The sequence below is a fragment of the Solanum pennellii genome, chromosome 1 (genome assembly GCF_001406875.1).
Source record: "Solanum pennellii chromosome 1, SPENNV200".
Taxonomy (NCBI): Eukaryota; Viridiplantae; Streptophyta; class Magnoliopsida; order Solanales; family Solanaceae; genus Solanum; species Solanum pennellii.
In genome coordinates this window covers 70,790,303-70,796,192 of record NC_028637.1, presented here as the reverse complement: position 1 = coordinate 70,796,192, position 5,890 = coordinate 70,790,303, and positions in this window count along the sequence as shown.

Here is a 5,890-nt window from a genome sequence, read left to right as displayed (position 1 = left end):
AAATTAATTTTTAGATCATTTTATAACACATGAGAGAAGGAGAGAAAAGGAATTAATGATGTTAAATTTCAATATGCTTGTAATTAAGGTCTATAAGTATTCCCTAAGTCCCGTGTTATTTGTCATGATTTTTATTTTTAGAGTCAAACAATAAAAATTTTGATTAACATTTTGAGATGTATTTTTTCATCATATGAATATGCAAAAAATTACAATTTATAGTACTTTTCATATAGTCTTAGAAAATCTAAGTTTTTTTGTTTAAAATATCAAATTAATGTGATGTAATTTAACTTTAGAAATTAATCAAATTAATTTTCAAAAGTGCAATACGACAAATAATATCGGACGAAAGGGAGTAGTTTCATAAAAATCAGTGTAACAATTTTATATCAATAAAAAAGTGAATGCAATCATATCAAATACTATGAATATTGTTAGTATACTGTATATGTAGGCATTGTTTGACCAAAACCTATTAAGGAGTTCAAAATCTTAGGTTTACTCGATGGCAATCATCCTTCCTTTTAATTTTAAAATTGTAAATTCAAATTATCAAATGAGTCTAAAAGCAGAAGTTCCTTTGGGAAAAGGGGTAAAAAGAAAAAGAGTTCAAATCTAGAAATTAAGACTCCATTAACCATGATGAGGCAAAATAAAAATCAGTACACCTTACATATTATTTCCAAAAAAAAATATTATAAATTGAAAGTACACTTTTATAAGTGCGTAATTTGATTGCAAATTATATGTTCATAAATTATATGACACATAAACTTATACTAAAAGAAACGTAATTATTACATGGCTTGACTAACTAGCCTAAATAATTAAAAACTTAATTGTTTACATAGCGGATGCTATTGTGAGAAAAAAGATATTTAATCTATATATTTTCTTTAAAGAAAGAATGATCAAATATGATTAAAAATTATTTCTTTCGAAAAAAATTAAAATATTTATGATAATACTATAACTTGTCTTCTTAAAAATAGAACAAAATCATTAACACAAAAAAATCAGGACAAAATCATTTTTTTTAAAAAATTGAGGACAAAATCATTAACACGTAGAACAACACTTTCTGGATTTGCACGTACGAATAATGAATTTCTATCCTTTTCACTTTACTAGTAGGCTTTACCTATGTACAGTAAAGTTGATTAAATTTGTCATAATATTCCTTTTCCTTTAATGTAACAAATTATAGACTAAAACTATTAGCCAACAATATATATATATATTTCACTTTTTATTTGTTTAATATATTTCGACTTGATACAGAATTTAAGAATATATAAATAAAAATTTTAAATCTTACAATTTAATCAGAGATATATTCATATCTATTAAATTTGTAATCTTAAACATGTTTATATAAAAAATTAAAACTATTTTAAAAATACACTAGGTATATATATATATATACCCACACGCTCCGTTGTTGTTTTGCTAATTGGCACATCAAGGGTTAGCTGTAATATTAATTTGTTTAGCTTTCGATTGTCACTTCACAGATAGACTATTTTTGTCTGGCCATGTGGGAAGTATAATGTATCAGATATTATTATGATTGTGAAGAAGATTAGAAAAAATAATTTTGTCATTTGCTGTTAAAGGCGGAGTCAGAATTAAAAGTTAGAAATTTTAAATTTTCTTTAAGATCATCAATCAATTTTGTTAGGTACTTATAGTTAATATACATATATTTTAAATTAATTTTTAATACAAATATAATACTTATGAAAAAACTAGATTTGTCCGAACCCACAAACTCTTAGTTGTGCCTCTGATTGATGGTACAGTATATATGACAATTTATTGAGATGACCAAATACATATGATGTCACAACTATGAATAAATAGTGATTGATGACATAGTTTCAAACAACATCAGTCAATCAGATATGGCCATACGGAATGACCAAGCACCAACCACTCTACACTATTCATCAAGAAAAACAATTTCATACCATGATTTTATTTAGAAAAAATAAATCCTTATTATTATAAAAGTTGAATATTGATGTAATTCAGATACGAATTACGAATGCAAAAATTAAAGATGACAGAATAAAGCCACATACATAGCATGGTAGCTCTACAAGCCTAAAGCCCCCAAAATTTTAGGGGCATCATTTTTCCCATCATTTTGGAAAATAAGCAAATATTCCATAAAAATAAAATAATTATAAATACGTATCCCATTATATTTATATTCCACTAAGTAATTACATTATATATTTCTTTTGTCAATTTTGCGTAACTGAATTAATATCATATATACTACATTGGTATCACTAAGCTTGATAATTTCGCTGAATTGATATCATATTGTATTGGTATTATTAAGGTTTATTGTTAAGATATTACTCATTAGTCAATGATACAATAAGAGTATATATTTACTCTTATAGTATCATCAACTAATGAGTAATTTCTAAACAATAAACCTTAATGATACCACAACAATATACATATATACTCTTATAGTATCATTGATTAATAAGTAATTTCTGAACAAGAAATCTTAATGATACCAATACAATATATATATATATATACTGATTTAGTATCAATTTAGTGACTTAATCAGTCTTAGTGATACCAATACAATATTTATGATACTTATTTAGTATCAGTTAAATGAAATTAGTAATCAGATATATAGTGTAATTATTTAGTGGGGTATGAATATAAAAGGTATATGTTTTTAAATATTTTGCTTTTACGGGGTATTTGCTTATTTTCCCCTTATTTCTTTAGTAGCCTTTGCTTTCNTAATAACAGATAGTATTAAATAAATAGTATTAAATAATATTAGTATTTACTGTGTACTAATCCTAGTCCTATTAGGATTAGTACTCCTTAATCCTAGTCCTATTAGGATTAGTACTCCTTCCTATATCTCCTATATATATCTCCCATGTATTCCCTTATTAGGTTAACACTTCAATACAATCAATATTCCTTCAAGTGAAAAACTCGTCTAGAAAATAGGAGATAATATATTTTTCTATTTTATTTCGAAATTATTATCTTTTATATTAATAATCAAACAACCTCTTATTTATGCCGTGAATATGAACACTACGTATATGGAGTAGTAAACTTTTAATTTGTCTTTTATATATATATATATATATATATATATGTTCACACACACACACATACGTAGAGATTTAGTATCAGTTATGCGAAATTTATCAACCTTAATGACACCAATACAATATATGATACCGATTTAGTATCACTTAATGAAAATTATCACCTTTAATGAATGGGGGTATGAACTTTAAATATGCATGAGAGAATGGGTGTTTTAGAAATTACTTTGGATATGGGTTAAAAATTGAAGGTTCATGTTAAAAGTTATGATCACGGTTGAAAGTGGAGCTCATGACTTAAAGTAAGATGCATGAGTTAAAAGTGGAGCTCATTCATTAAAAGTAATATACATGAGCAAAAAGTGGAGCTCATGCGATAATAGTAAGATGCACGAGTTAAAAATGGAGTCCGATCTTTAAAATTTTGCAGGTGTTGAAATTGTTGAAAATTGATTTTGTTTTAAAGGATGGAGTAGCAAGATATTATTGAAAATATATTTGAAATTTTTCTCCACATGTAGTAGCACAAAAATCTTCATTATCATCACATTAATTGTAAATTGATTTGAAACCACTTGAGAATGTTTTCAATATTATGCAGTCATTGGATCATCGAACCATGTGCTCTGATACCACTTGTTTGGTTCAAAAGGGTGATTAAGGCGTCATGCAAAAGTTTACAATTGCAAATCATTAAAATGATAAATTAGATGACAAACAAAGCTATTCTAAAAGACATAACATTATTAGAGGTTGGTCAAACGATCTACATATTAAAAACTAATTAAATAAAACATTTATATTGTTTAGGAAAAATCTCTCATAAACAAAACTCTTTATTGACTAGATTGTGGATGTTCTTGTGTTCAGTATGGATCTTCAATTTATAAATATTCAAATTTTTCCTCCAAAAAAACAATAAATCAAGTATGGAAGAAAATTATATTTTCTTTTCAGAAATTTTTCAAGGATTTATGGTAATACTTTAACTTTTCTTTAAGGAAAAAAAAATAGACTTCAAATAAGGCAAGAAAATCAGGGAAAAATCCTAACAATTAGGTCTCAAAAAAAGATTAATAGAATGACTATCATAAATTCATTAAAGTAATTAAAATTTAAGGCTTATATTCAATTTTACTGATATGTTTGAGCCTCCTCAGATAGACAAATAGATAGACACAAAAATTTATATAAAACTGTCAAATATTATACTAAACTTTGAGACCTCAATTCGTTAATCCTATAAGAAATACCTACTTCTTGCACCCAACATGTCTAAACAAGTTTCTATCTAAAGTTGAAAGGAGGACCTAAACTATTTATTTAGGGGTTGTTTGGTACAAAGATTAATAATGTAACTATTACCCTTGAATTATTATGAGATTTCTAATTTCATGTTATTGGAAAAATTAACTTTTAGATAATATTATTATCACACCTCAAGCTTACACCCTAGACGTGGACGACATTCAGAAAATTATTGCTAGTCTCAAGAAAATCTTTGACCTGGTTGACTACTGAATAGAAGAGTAAACATACATGTGGAAGCTTTAAAGGTAAAGGAAACATGTAAAAACATTTAAGATTTTTTTAAATTGAAATCTTGAAAATCATCTCTGAAATCATGAATGGTAGATATGTTTAAAATATTTGAATATTGAAGACTGAATTGATTCACTAAATTGTATATATATGAAACCTCCACTAACTGAAGATAAAGATCGAACACTACCCAAATAAAGAACTTAAAGTCTACTGATATTCAAAATATAACCAATGGAGTCCTCCAAAAGTAAGGAGGTCTCACCAAAGCGGATGAAATAATGATCTCAACGAAGTGTCTTGACGATCTCGAACACCTATATTTGTATCATAAATGATGCAACGTCGAAGACGTCAGTATATGAAATATACGGTATGTAATAAGTCAGAATGAAATGAATATCTGAACTGATTGAACAAACTGAAAGTACTTCACTGAAGGTAAAGTATGCATATGTAGTAAAAAAAATGATAAATATTCACCTCCTTATGTTGGTTTTATACTATTATTTTGGGCTCATTTTTAGTTATGTCTTCAATTGTTGCGGATTAGATTTCAAGTCAACCGTATTGACATTGTAATTGTATATTTGTTAGCACCACAACAATTGGAGCTATTATGCCTTAGAAATCATCTAACGTCATTTAAAATGATTGTAGCTCTTTGTAAAATAATGCGTCAAACTTGAGTTTAATAGCACATATCCTTATGTTGATGAAAACTCTTGTCTTGCTAGAATTTCATTCATAACTTCAATATACTACAGACCGACATGTTTCAGTAATGTTCTTAGGCCTTATTTATTATATTGGATAAGTTTAGGAGCTTCGAGCTACAATGGGCCCCTTGCGACTTCGACGGAGGTTTCACTCTTTGATTGGTTCCTGCACGATGAAGAACATGTGATATTAGAGTCCTACGAAGTCTTCTACAATGGTTTAAGTTTCGGTGTAATTTTGTAGTCATAGTTTAAGTTCGAGCACACTTCTATTAGTCGGATTCGAGTCCTAACACCTTGGTTCTATCAGATTTTTTAGGGTTCCTTCGCCAGAAATAGTATGTTTTAGTTATTTCAATTCCAGATTGCACTTAGTTAATGTTAGGAATTACTTTAGTTGTTCTATGCACTCATCAGACTTATGGGGGTACATTTGAGTTATTTACCCTTCAATTATGCGCGAGTGTATTTTCTTCGCTTATGGGAGTCCAATTAGGTTATAAATAACATTTTTAACTTATC